Here is a 15,395-nt window from a genome sequence, read left to right as displayed (position 1 = left end):
AGAGGACTCTCCTCTAGTTTTGCCATTTACTGCTCCATTGCCTGTTTATATTGGGTGGGAGATGCTATTCCTTGATTTGCCATATTTCTTGACTGTCATGTTTTGCCCAGTTGAAAATGGGAGCAAGATTAATGCTACACAAGATTACAGTTTTTAAGATGCAACTAACCTAAAGCTCTTTAGCTGGTCAGACAATAGATGTTCACACTTTTAGACTGGTTTTATCACTCTCTCTCTCTCTCTTTTTGTGCACTTACAGACAAATCTAATACCACCACTAGTCACTGTTTTATGACCAAAGAAAACCCTCAATCTAATCTCTGTTGTATTTAAGTCCCTCTGAACCTACAGTATAATTGAACACCTATACAGTATTGCTCAACAAACATCCATTGTAGATCTATGCATTATAAAAGTTGAAGTATGAACAGAGGACCAAAGATAGAAAAATATTATGAAAGACAATAGGGGAGGTAAAAAAAGAGTAATGCAGAAGTGTAAGATTAATATAGTAATGAATAAAAGGGATACCGTAAGGATAACTGACCTAAGGGGTTAGGTAAAATAGTTGAGTATAAAATTTAGAAAAAAAAATAAGATAAAACATATGAAAAAAACAAGAGTAATAAGAATAATCTATAAGTTATATATAGGAGAGTTCAATGATAAAAAAATTTTTAAAGTAAAAATAAACAAACAAACAAAAAGAAAGAAAAACAAGAAAAAAGGTGGGGGGAGATCCCACACAATTGTGAGTTCTTAGAGAAGGAATACTAGGGCTAAGAACCCAAAGTTTAAAAAGCCAGTGACTGTATCAATAAAAATATCCTTTGTATCCAGTCCATAACCAGTGCTGTCACTATGTTTTTAGGAAAAACCACAATGACAAAAGGAAAGGGGGGGGTGCAGATAAAGGAATGAATCATAGCATAATAAAAGAAAGGTGGAGGTAAAATGGCAAAAAAGTAAGAACACATAAAAATGCAAATGAAAAAAGGTAGAAAAAGGAGGGGGGTATTCTTCAGTTTGTTCTTTGGGGGAGGGAACAGAAAAGGAAACTTTTGTTTCCTCTAAATTTGGGATCCAAACACTCCAAAAAGACTTTTTCTCTTGTGATTTGGCTTTGTGATGTTTCTGATCAGATTGCTTGATTAGGCAAAAAGAAAAAAAAGCTGGTGAAGCTGGGAGCAGCTTTGTTCACCAGGAGCATGGCCCCGCCCAGCGAGAGGAACTTCCAATACCGAAGAGGGCGGATGTGCGGCTGAGCTGCCTCTGGGAAATCCCTTACCCTTCTGAATGATGGGGCTCCCAGCACTACTTCTCAGGCTCCAGTTGTTTTGGCAGGGTCTTTGCCAGCAGTTAAGATGGCGCTGCTCTCGGCTCGGGGGGAGAGGCTTCCTTCCCAGTGCTGTTCCCGTGAGCAGAAGTGGAAGCATCCACAGAGATACTCACAAATTGCTGGATTTTCTGGTTCTTTGAAGCTGGCAGGTCCGTGCCACGGCCAGGTGACAGCTCTGGGTTCGTGCAGGCTCTGTCTGCCTCTGTCTGGAGCTGGCAGGTCTGCACCGCCGAGAAGCGCCATCTGCTCAGGTTCAGGAGGGAGGCTTTGTCTCTGCAGTGGTTCTGAGCGGCTGAAACTGCTCCATGCTATCTTCATGTCCTGGTTTTCTGCCTTTTTCCTCTCTGACTGAGATCTCTGTGGTGCTAAAGCTTACTTAGAATTGATCTTTGGATATGAACTTTCTACTACGATGCTAGAACTAACTGGTATCTTGGTGAGAGCTCAGAAAGACTCATACTGAACTCAGAAAGCACCCAGCAGATAAAATAAACACCATCTTTACAACCTTTACTCGTTCCATTTCTTCCATGAAATCTTAAGTCTTGTACCTCTCCAAGGAAACATGATTTAAAAAACTTACAAATACACCTTTAATAATATTTCCAATTCATCTACACCATACCTTTCTGAGTTTCCGACCTCATGTTCTCTGGGATAGTCTAATATTCCCCAGATTGAGAAGTATTTCTGGCCAGTCTGTGAACCAAGACAGAGGTGCAGGAAAGTAGAAAACATCTGCTGCCTTAACTGCAATGAACTATTTATGGGATTAAGCCCATAACCCTATAAGAAGCCTTTCTATCCAGATGCTTAAAGATTTCTCCCAATTCCCACTCAGAATTTCTTTTAGCTGGGCCTGGGAGCTGTCTTTGTTCTTTTGTACTCAAAGCTAACCCTGTATAATAGACCTACTTTTATCTTTTATTTTTGTTTTTGATTTTTTTGGTTTTTGGTGGTTAATTGGAGATGAGTCTTAAGGAGTAAGAAAGTGATCCTTAGATTTTATCCTTCTGAGTAGCTAGGATTACAGGTATGAACCACCAATACCTGGCTTCCTACTTAGATTCTATTTGTATTATATAGGTCCAAGGAAGTAGTAGACATACGCTAGTTTAGCCAGCATTAATATGAATGTCTGTGAGGTTTTTTTTTATAGGATTATGTTTCCTTGGAAAATAAAAAAAAACATGTTCAATACATTTCTCAATACATTCTACCATAGAAATCTTTAAGGTGCTAAAAGATGTTAGAGAATATCATCACCTTAAGATGACATTTTGTGGTGATTTGGAGGTTAGGAGTATGTGTTTCAGTATGTCTTTTCAACATATTATGTTGAACCAAAATTAATAATGGTTGTATACTATTACGTATTTATTCATTTTTCTAGGTGTAGTATAAAAGCATATAAAAATCAAGAAAATAATTTCCTACTTTTAGATATATGTGCAGATTTTGTGTCTGAATTACAGAAAAGTGAAGTATCTCAGCTTGGATATCAATGAAGTATTGTAAAAACTAAGTATATTAAATAACTGTAAAAAGAGTATTTCTAGCATGTGTATTAAAAAAAACACCCACTACACTCTAGGAATGTAGCCATAATTAACTATAATTTAACTTGTTTTACAAATGAAAATACTGATAGTATTATTTGAAATGATAGAATAGTGGTGTTGATAATAATAGTTAAAATATTAAAAGGAAAATTTGTTGAATGATTACTTACTTGTCAATTTTAATTGCATGCTAATTTATAATTTGTCCTTCAAAATAAATGTATACTAAAGAAAAGAAGATTTTTACAGATTTTTACAAGTTTTAGAAAACTTGTAGAAAATCCAATTAGAAAATAAAAAGAAACTGAAGTGAAAAAATAATCACAGTATTACAAGTCAATACCTATGGCATACTGTTTAAATATGACAGACTGAATATTTATTTGTAACCTATTTAGCTAATTATACCAGGAAATTGTGAACAAGTTAAACATTTATTTACCTTATGGCTAAATTTCATTAGTTTTTAGTATTTTAATAAGAGATCACAGCAAAACTGAATGATAAAAGTTACAAGACCCTTCAAAGACTATGGCTTTAGAACTCAGTTCCTTGAATAGGATGAACTTTTCAAGGTGGGAGTCATGCTAGAGAAGAGGCTATTAGAGAAGCAAATTACACACAAAAGGGCCTTTGTCTTTTAAACATTCTGATTTAAAGTACTTAAAATTATATGAAATGATACTTTAATCAATTTTCAAAATAATTTGAAAAATTAGCCAGTTAAGAGAGGAGGTATAGAAAAAAGGAAACACAAAAATTGGTCATGTTTATTGATAATCAACCAAGATGGTACAATCATTAAAATATAAATATATTAGCAATTAATTCATTATATTTTATCAACATATCTGAGGAGACAGAATGGTATTTTCAAGGTACAGAAAACTACACTATACAACTTAATATACTGGTACAGACACATGTGAAAAATTGTATCTCTATACCTAATACAAATCGGTAGGTTGTTTTATTCAATCCTCCTAATTCTTTATATGTAAAATTCATAAGTATTTTGTTAATGGACTGATTTTTTGTTTACATGAAACAATGTGTGTAAAATTAAATGCATCTTGCTGAAGTGATTGTCACTGTGTTCATTTGCACCCCCATACATTGAAAGCTACTTGTGACTGGTTGGCTAGAAGATAATTATTTGAAAATGAGTTCATAGTCTTTAAGAGTTGATTTTTACTGCATTTTAACCCATGCTTTCATGGCTCATGTTTAGAACCCACATTATGTAATGTGTCTCAAATACATTGTGTTTGCAAGGATTAAATATATCATCTGAAAATATTCTTTTTCTTTTTTTCTCCCAAGCAACTAAATGTGAATTTATGTATTTTTATTTTTTATTGTACAGGTGGTTTGCTGCCATGATGACACAGTGAATGCATCTTAGGTCACTTTTAACTGAAAAAGTTAGACAAATAGTAAGTCATTTCACATCTACATATGCTCAGATCCCCAGTGAAGGGTAAATTTTAAATGTATTGTTATGTTTACTAAGAAAGTTAATTTACTAAGAAAGTTAATTTACTAAGAAAAGTTATTATAAAGAGAAAAATAACTGTATTCATATCTGATAATATACTAGGTTTGTATTGTTCATGTAAATGTTACATAGTTTAACTGATTTGACACAATTTTGCCATGAGAATTAGTGAAATAATATTTACTTCCTATTTTAATAATTAATTCCAAAAAGATGAATTGAGCAGTAGCAAATTTGTCACATTATATTCTAAATAGAATTAAAATGTCTACAGAAATCAACAAAGTCATATTGCCTTAGTTTCGTAAACTAAAATTGGTGAGTTATTCTTTTTTTAAATATTTTTTATTGTAATTAATAAAAGGGTTACATGATATTTGCCAGATAGAAGGTGCATTAATTCACATACCCTTTCACATGTCTTGGTCCCCATTACCCTCCCTCCCACCCCTCCATCTTGGTTTTCCCCCCTTCCCTATCCAATTTCAAATAACCAAATACAAATATATCCAATATATCAGATAACAAAGTGAGATACTGTAACAATATGAGATAACCAAGGGACAGCAAAAGAGATGAGAGATAACATAGTACATTAAGGACAACAATCATTCATTATATGCCTTTTGTTTCAATATCCTAGAGGTCCTTTCAATTAGCTTCCCTGTAAAACTGTATCAATGTAACTTCTCACATAGAAAAGTGGTCATTTACTCACTGCCGTCAAGCACATTTCCAATATTGTAACCTAAAATAAGCATTTTATAAAGAAAAAAAATTTATATTGACTAATAGATTTGAAGTTTCAGTCCAAAATTACTTGATCCCAGTTTTGGAACATTTGCCAATGCCAAACATCACGTCAGGGTACACATGATGAAGTAAAGCCTCTAATTCTATGGTAAGGAAGTAGGGAGGGAAAGAAGGAAGGAAGGAAGGAAGGAAGGAAGGAAGGAAGGAAGGAAGGAAGGAAGGAAGGAAGGAAGGAAGGAAGGAAAGGAGGGAGGGAGGGAGGGAGGGAGGGAAGGAGAGAGGGAGGGAGGGAAGGAGGAAGGGAGGGAGGGAAGGAGGAAGGGAGGGAGGGAAGGAATAAGTGAGCCAGGTGCCAGTGGCTCACATTTGTAATCCTAGCTACTCATGGACTGAAATCATGGACTGAAAATCTAGGAATGCAATTCCAAGCCATGTTGAGCAAAAGAGTCTTTCAGGCTCTTATCTTCAATTATCTAGGGAAAAGTCATAACTAGATGTATGGCTGAAGTGTGAATATGTATGACCCTTAAGTTCAAGCACTGGTACTACTACTGGGCACCACTTCTTAAAGTTCCTACCATCTCCCAATGACACAAAGCTAGGAGCTAAGGCTTTAACACATTGGGTATTGGTGGGTGGAGGCATTCCAGTTCCAAATTTCCTTCAACAGGTTATATCCGTATCATAATAACTTCAATCTATCCCCAAGTATATATGAAGTATTAACTGTTTCAGCAGTTTGCAAAAAATTAATAAAACTTAAAAAAGAAAATGAACATGAAAACCTCAATTTTCCATATATGTACTTCAGATGGCAGTATCTTTCAGAGAGTAGAGGGGAGAAAGAGAGAGGAGGGAGAACCCGATGATTGAACAATTTATTGTGTTGCCCAATGTAATGTTTCATTCATTGCAGCCACACTTTACATATTTCTTTCTTCTATTCAGTCTTCCCTTCCAGTCCATCCCCCCCTTCTTTCCTTTGAACAACCACAGTCCAGTATTTGTTTGCTTTCTGTGGAGGAGAGTGTACAATGTGCTTTCTGGGCAGTAATTCATGGAACCACTACTCCGGTGGTATGGTAGAGGGAGAGTGCACATTCCATCTTACGTACGAGACATGAGGACCACAGAGGCCAAGGATAGAGAGGCAAAAGAAATTAAAGTTCAAAGTTCCCTCAGATTGAATGCAAACTCATGTGTTATCAATGATCAAATATAAAAGAAAGTTACATATTTTAAAGACATTATTATGCTGGTACAGGCATGAGGTAAGCATGCTTACTCAAATATGAAGAATGGGACAATCCATATGAAGACCAGAGCTCTGAAGTGTAAATCTTCATCAATGCTTTTACTACCGTATGTTCAAGATTGGAGGTGGGCTTCCAAGGGTGTAAGTAGCTCTATTCTGTGCTTTGTCATGTGGTTTGAGTCCACATGACCACTCTTGAGGCTGGTTTTCACAGTGCAGGCAACTTCCTTTAACAGGCTAAATTCACACAATTGTTTCTGCATTGGGGGTGGAGGGGAGGGGTGAGCATTATAGACAAAAGCCTAAATTGTCTCTCAGAACATTTCTAGCTTTCTTAGTACACCATACACAGACATTACATGTAAAATTAGGCTAAGATCCCCAGTGATCCTGTTTCAAACTGGGGTAAAGGGGTACTTCTTACTCTCATCTCTTTAGTGATTTGTATATCTCGGTTTTCCCAAATCTGACTTCTCAGAGAGGAATACAAGGCTTTGTTGGTTTGTTTTGTAGGGTGGTGGAAGGAAGAAAGAATCTATGCTTGAAAGTGTATTTCTTCTTTTTCTTTCTTTTCTGTTTTTGTAATATAGGGCTATTTTCTTTTGTAGGTCAGCTTGACAGCCTTTAAAAATGTAAAGATATTGGGGATGGGAGCATAGCCTAGCGGTACGGTGCTTGCCTAGTATGCACGAAGACCTGGGTTTGATTCCTTGGTATCAAATACATAGAAAAATCCAGAAGTAGTTCTGTGGCTTAAGTGGTAGAGCTCTGGCCTTGAGAAAGCCCAAAGACAGTGCTCAGGCCCTGAGTTCAAGCCCCAGGACTGGAAAAAAAATGTAAAGATACTGGTAGTGGATGAATGCATATGAACCATCATTCACTATTTCCAAAAGAAGGAAAGAGTGTGATATGTGATTATAAGGATGACTCTCTTTTTGATGATGTCTGTATGATATTTTATTGCTACTTATTGTTTGTTGGCCTTGAATGTAACATTCATCATATATTCAACATATTAATAAAGGGAATAGCTATTTCTGAAAAGTATTCATCTGCTTTATTTTCTTGCCTTGCTGTTCCCGTTGTTGTCATACAGGAAAGAGTTGATTCTGAGTGTAAATTTTATACCCTGCTACTTTGCCAAAGTTTCAAATCAGCTCAAGCAACTTGGGAGTGGTGTCTATAGGACTGACAACGCAATTTCTATTTGTACATCGCTGAATCTATGACAGCCAAGCATACTGATTTCTGAAATTCCCTCCAGTAACCTTTTCTATTTTCTTAATAGGAAACATTTTTTGGCTTCTTCTTCTTTGTCTTTTTTCTTTCTTTAAAACAAACAAACAAACAACAACAACAAAAAAAACTTCTAGGACTGGGAGTTGGGCCTAGTGGCAAAGTGCTTACCTAGCATGCACGAAGCCCTAATTTGATTCCTTGGTACAGAATAAAAGCTGTAAATAGTGCTGTGGCTCAAGTAGTAGGGTGCTAGCCTTGAGAAAGCCCAAGGACAGTGCCCAGATTTTGAGGTCAAGCCCAAGGATTGGCAAAAAATAGCTTCTGTTAGTTATACAAAGGGCAATTGATTTTTTACTTCTCAACCCACAGCTGCTTCTTCTTTTTTTCTTTGCCAGGCCTGGGCTTGAGCTCAGGGCCTAATATTGTAATACACTTAGCATTGGTCTTTTTCCTGATCTGTTTTCGGCTCTTCTGTATCTTTTGTGTCTCCGTATGAATTTTAGGATTTTTTGTGAAAAATTAATAAAAGACTGTGATGGACATTTTATTGAATCTGTAGAATGCTTTTGGGAGTATTACTGTATTCACAATATTCACTGTTTGCCAGTCATTGAATTTGGGAGGATTTTCCACCTCCTGGTGTCTTCTTCAATTTCCTTCTTCAGAATTTTAGTTCCATATCATTGGTTAAGCATAATTCTAGATTTTTTGAAGCAATTGTAAATGGAATTTCTCTCTTACTTGATTTCTCAGCCTATTCACTTTTGACGTATTTATTTATGTTGATTGTGTATCCTGCTAATAATGAAGGTGTTTATCACTTCTAGGGGTTTAGACCTGAATGTTTCGGGTCCTTATGTATAAGATGAGACTGAATTCTTAAAATGGCTATAAAAATAAAAGCTTGTGAAGTGATTTAAAGGGTGAAGGTGAAATTTTCAGTTAAATGTTTGAATTCTCATTTGTAAATACTGATGTTTGAAATAGAGAAATCTAACAATACATTATTGTACAGTACAAATAGTACATTCATTGAGCATGTGATACTTAGAAGTGATCTTTCTACATAGCTAGACTCATGATACCATAAAGTATATTTTATTTTTTCCCACATTTTGTAAATGAGGTAAACAAAGCAAAGATGGAGAATAACTTACTTATGTTGGCACAGTAATAAATCAGAATTCAAAACCATGAGTCAGGTGTTACAGGCTCAAGTTTCTAATTTTTAAACTATATGACCTTCATTCTCTTTCCAATAAGGAAAAGAAAATTAAATATAAAGAGAAAACATTCAGGTAAAGTAAGATGGCCACCATGTTAGAACACTACAATGATCTGGAAATTGAAGTTTTCCTAGGCAAGAAAGAAAATGATAAGATTTAAATGCAGAAATAGAGTAGTAACTAACAGACATTCTCTGAAAAGACTGTATATGTAATGCTTGATATATCATATAAAATATTGTTTTAGTCAGTAATAACTATGTTTTTGAGTCAGAAGTAATATTGGATGAATAAAGTGATATTCTTTAATTTGTTCTGTGCCTTTCTGGAGTGTATCAGATTCCCTATCACTCCTAACTCCACACAAAAATTTTCCACTGTACTTTTTTTTGTCTAGTCCTGGGGCTTGAACTCAGGGTCTGAGCACTGTCCTTGGATTTTCTCAAGGCTAGATCTCTACTACTTGAGACACAGTACCATTTCTGTTTTTTTTTCTATGTATGTAGTACCAAGGAATCGAACCTGGGTCTTTATGCATGGTAGGCAAGCACTCTACCACTAGGCCAGACTCCCAGCCCCCAGTACTTTATTTTAATGCCAGGCTAAATCTTATGTTTCTTATCACTTTCCAGAACACTCATTCACCCACATTCCTCTCTATTCATCTAGTTCCATTTCTCAGATCTCACCCCATCCTGGCACCACGTGTTCCAGCTTCTTGGCATTCATTTTTAAAGTCTAAGTTGGCTACTCAAAAGAGTTATATCAATGGAATCCTCTCCTGAATATACCTTACTTTAGTTAATATGTTTGTATACATATGCATTAATTTGTATATATTTGAATATATATCAATAAATTACACGTAATTTCACATGTGAAAGAAAACATGCAACCTTTGTCTCTCTGGGCCTAACTTCCTTCACTTCATTTTTTCCAGGTTAATCTATTCCCCTGAAACTCATAGAATACCATTTTTCCTGATGAATAAGTGAAACTATTGCATATACATTTATATAGACATCACATTTTTTAATTTATTTTTTATTGTAATTAGTAAAAGGGTTACATGATATTTGCCAGATAGAAGGTGCATTAATTCACATACATTGATACCCTTTCACATGTCTTGGTACCCATTTCCCTCCCCCCCACACCCCCCACCCGTCTTGGTTTTCCCCCTTCCCTATCAAATTTCAAATATCCAAATACAAATAAATTCAATATATCAGATAACAAAGTGAGATACTATACCAATATGAGATAACCAAGGGACAGCAAAGGAGATGAGAGACAACATAGTACATTAAGGACAACAATTATTCATTATATGGCTTTTGTTTCACTATCCTGGAGGTCCTTTCAATTAGCTTCACATTATATGTCCTTATGTATCAAGATTTTGCTCTATTGCAGATCTCTGCTAGTAGAGCCCAAGGTTTCTACTGATTATGACGAATGAGGGAAACCATTGAGCCTAAGTTCCTTTGAGTCTGGCTTACTTCACTTAATATGATTTTTTCTAAGTCTTTCCATTTCCTAACAAATGGGGCGATGTCATTCTTTCTGACAGCAGCATAGAATTCCATTGTGTACAAATACCACAACTTGTTGATCCATTTTTTTATCCACTCATTTGTTGAAGGATATCTGAGCTTTTGTCATAACTTGTCTGAATAGTGCAGCCAATAACTTGGTGAATAGTGCACCAATAACTTGGCGAATAGTGAAGCACTGAGCATGGGAGTGCAAGTGTACTGACCATATCCTGACTTATAGTCTTCTAGATAAAAGCCCAAGATATAGTTCTTCTATAATGACTACTCTTTCTGGCTTGACTAACAAACTAAACTAGTGCTTAGCACGTTGTCCCAGTTTCATTATCAAATAGATCTTCCACTATTCCTCTGAGATACACTACAGCTAATGTATCCACTAGACCATTAAAATAAACTTTATTTGGTTCATTTAGGTATCAGATGGAATCTTGCCACTTAAAAGTGTGTACATTTACCTCTGAATTAAACTGAACACATATATCTTTATTAATATATCTGAAAAATTCATTACTGAACAAGCTAAATCACAATTTGAAAAATTATAATAGTATTTGGTTAAAAGATGTGCAACTACTTTTACAATACACTCTTGCAAAGTGTGATCTATCTTATTAGCATGAGGTTTCTGTTACATGCAAACTGCAGGATGAATGTAAAAAGTGTAATGATTACCTTCACAGTCTGACTAATGCACACTTAATAAAGAAATGGACTTGCCCTACCAGTGAAAACTATGTCTTCCAATGATAGCCTAAAGCACCAGAGAGAAATGAAGCCATTACATGGATAATTCAGATAGTAGTAATTGTCTTTAGGGGCTGAAAGACCAGCATAATTACCTCAGTTATCCACTCGGTTTTAGTCATGAAATACTGTACAATGACTACTAAGTGCGATTCCATGGCATAAAGTGTCATTTAATTAATGTCCATAATTTGTCCTTTAAGAGGAAGTGATTGCATCAGTTATATAAAGTAAGAAGTTACTCCTTCCACCAGTAGAAAAGACACATGGCACAAGTATCCCACTATTTCTCAAACTAAAACAAAATTAAGAAAACCACAATGATACAAATTAAAAAAAAATTCCTGATGGTACTGGTGACTCATGCCTATAATCCTAGATAATCAAGAGTTTGAGATCTGAGGATTCTGACTTAAAGCCAGCCCAAGCAAGGAAAATCCATGAAAGAACATGATTCTCTTATTTTCAGTTAACTAGCAAAAGCCAGATGTGGAGCTGTGGCTCAAGTGGCAGAATTCTAGCCTTGAGCAAAAAACCACAGGGACAGATCCCAGGCCCCTGACCTCAAGCACCAGAACCAACACACACACACACACACACACACACACACACACACACACACACACACACACACACACACGTGTTGTGAAGAAACTGTTCTTATTCTATGAATTAACTTAAAAGGTAGATTTCCTCTGTAATAGAGCAGTAAGCAAATCAAGAGCACTGAGTTGTAACTATTAATGATACTGAGAGTTAAAAATTAAAAGTATGTGGAGGGGGCGGAAACTGAAGATACAAGTCAGAAAGAGTACAAGATTTGTGTCTTCCACAGTTGTCCTGACCTGGGACAAATAACTTGGCTTTTTTTTCCTGTGGACTCAAACTCTTAGCATTTTTGAGTTAGTATCACAATAAATGACAAAGTCTATGTAAGTTGTACCCAAATTGTCCTGTGTTTTACTTATCATTTATGCTATTCTGCAAGCTTCTACCTGCCTATCACGTTGTCAGTTACATATCTCTGAAAGAAAAACATCACCACTAATTCTAGATTTTATCTAGGGGTGATACAAGAGCTAAAAATACATGAAGAGATTAAAACAGTATGGCAGAAGTTATGACACCTGTCTCTGTCACTCAGGGAGACAGTTGCAAAGGAGCTAGTAGTTCTCATCCAAATGGGAATAGTTGAAAGAGTGATGCATCTTACTGGGAAATGATTCATGAATAAATTAGGAGAAATTCAAATTAATGCTAATATGTGCAAGAGCTGTAATTGTTGGCTGTAGTGGTTGGAAATGTTTATGTCTATCATATTCATGCATTCTTCCTCTAAATGATTACATTGCTTGATTGCAACTGGATTCAAGGCTATAGACTTTCTGAGACAACATTTTTAGTAACCTCTGCTGAGAGTAGATTAAAAGGAAGGAACATAAAATGATTCATTTTAAGCGGTGTAAGATATTTTGATGGACTACATGTATTGTTTTAAATATATAATATCCTGGGTAAAATTAACCAATAAATAAAATGCAATCAATAGTATCTTGAATTGTTCTGAACTTTTTAACTTAAGTAAATGGTAATATATAGGCATTTCCATATATTATTTATCTCTTCTGGAAATTTTCTCATTTTATATAGCTATGAATAAAAATTTTGCACTTAGAGAAATATTTGTAGATTATTTGGTTCAACAAATTTACAAAATTTAAGTATATGGAAAAGTTAAATATTAGTTAATAATACATTTCTTTTCGAATAATAATGAAAATATATTTGTATAGTATCAATTTCTCTTAGTTTTATTGTAGTATAATAAATCAGTACCTAGAGAAAATTCAAATCTTTAGAAGATAATACTGGAAATCTTGAAAAATCCATTATACTTTATTTTGTAAAAATCTAGGTAAATACCTAGGGAGTTTGTCATTAGCAGAACACATTTGACTTGTTAATTATATTTATGTAACTACTACTTAAAATGATTTACTTTTTGGACATTTTGTTAAATCTTAGTCATGCTCTTGGATAATAATTCTCTTTGTGTTCTACTAGAAAATGGATCTAACAAATGAAAATTTATACACTTTTATTTTGATCAATGATAACATTTGAAGTAGTGACATTTTTACTAAGCTAGTATGATATTAAAATTGCAAAATATATTAAATTTTATTTACTAACATGCCCCCTTTAACACTGACGGAAGTAGTGAAAACAAAATTTCTAACAAGAAACATCTTCCTTAGATTTAAATATTTCTCAATGCAAATAACTTAGTATATTAATTATTCCTTATTTCTGAATAGCTGAATACCTCTAAGTCATGCTTAATTTTTTAATCACATACGAAACAGTTGACCCAGATGGGGTTTTTGTAATTATGTTTGTATAAATGGCCTTCATCTTTATCCATAAGATGGAATCAGGATTCTGTAACTTAGTGTGCTTTATATTTTTATGTTTGTGACATAGAAAAAAGAAGGAAAGATTTATTTAAACCCATAGTCCTAATGTTCCTGTCCAAGACTGGCTTGATCCAATCATGCCACTATTATGAGTCTGAATATTATAATAGCTCAGGTGTGTGGCATTGCAGAATTGCTCACCTTATGACAACCAGGAAACAGAGAATAAGACAGAAAGGAATAAGCCAAGGAAAGATTTTCCTTCATAGGCATGACCCAGTAACCTGCTCCTTCTACATTTCAAAATCAATACAACCATCTGGGAACCACACCTTCAACACATGAACTTACAGAAAACATTTCATATACAAACTACAGCAAGGACTGTTTAAGAATTCTCAGCAAGACTTTTATCTTTGCTCATGTAAATTAATCCAAGGTTTCAACAACACTAATCAGCTCCAAGACTCAAATTTTCCTTCTATTTCCCTTTTCAGATTCTTCATTATTCTTTCCTCTAGGTCTTCAAATCTTTTCAGCATGATTTTTTATACACATGGTCACTGAAAAAAAAGTTTAAGCTCACAGCATCTTATCTAAAATAGTATAACCTCTTTTTAACACATAAAATTCTTCTGCATCTTAACTAAAAAAAATTGCATCTCTTTTTTTATTTTTTTTTGCCAGTCCTAGGCCTTCAGCTCAGGGCCTGCGCACTGTCTTTGGGCTTTCTCAAAGCTAGAGCTCTACCACTTGAGCCACAGCACCATTTCCGGGTTTTTCTATTTATATGTGGTAACAAGGAATTGAACCCGGGTCTTCATGCATGTTATGCAAGCACTCTACCACTAGGCTAAACTCTCAGCCCACATGTCTTTCTCTTACAAAGGTTCCCCAACCCTCCTCCCCAGCTGTCCTAAGACTTAAACTATGGGTCTGGGTGTTGTCCTCTCTTTAGCTCCAAGACAGCGCTTTGAGCCACCACGCCACTTCACCACTTCCAGATTTCTGGTGGTTAACTGGAGATGAGTGTTTCAAGGACTTTCTTGCTGAGCTGTCTACAAACAGCAGTCCTTAAATTGCAGCCTACAGAGTAGCTAGGATTACAGGCATAAGCGACTAGCACCCCTCCTAAGGTTTATTCTTAAACCACATTCCCTATAGTCTTCTCAGTACATGGCACAATTTAATCTTTGATTTTTTTTAAATCATAGAAGGCCTACAAATATATAGGTGGTATTTCTGGTCTTTACTTCTTCTATAGACAACTGTTCGTTTCTTCAATTAGACTATACTGTTTATTAATAAAATTTAATTCTGGGGGCTGGGAATTTAGCCTAGTGGTAGAGTGCTTGCCTAGCATGCATGAAGACCCAGGTTCTATTCCTCAGTACCGCATACATAGAAAAAAGCCAGAAATGGTGCTGAGGCTCATGTGGTAGAGCTCTAGCCTTGAGAAAGTCCAAGGACAGTGCTCAGGCCCTGAGCTCAAGCCCAGGATTGGCAAAAAAAAAAAACAACTTAATTCTGTTATCTGCCTGCTCCCAAATTCCTTCATATTAAAATACACACCTGATTTCCAACAAATCTAACATTTCTTCTATTATAATTCTTAGTGAATATAAGGTGAAGATAAATTAGGCAGCATTCTATATCTGTGGGTCTTTTGTCTCATCATTTACCACTATTTATAAACTAACCATTCTCAGTACTCATTTCAGTTGTTACAAGATAGATCTACCAACATATTCAGCACTAGCTATCAAAATCTGTTTCTTTAAAAAACTTTAAGTGAGGGGCTGG

Source organism: Megascapheus bottae, chromosome X (assembly GCF_031878675.1).
Source record: "Megascapheus bottae isolate mThoBot1 chromosome X, mThoBot2.hap1, whole genome shotgun sequence".
Classification (NCBI taxonomy): Eukaryota; Metazoa; Chordata; class Mammalia; order Rodentia; family Geomyidae; genus Megascapheus; species Megascapheus bottae.
Note: the sequence above shows the minus strand (reverse complement) of the source record.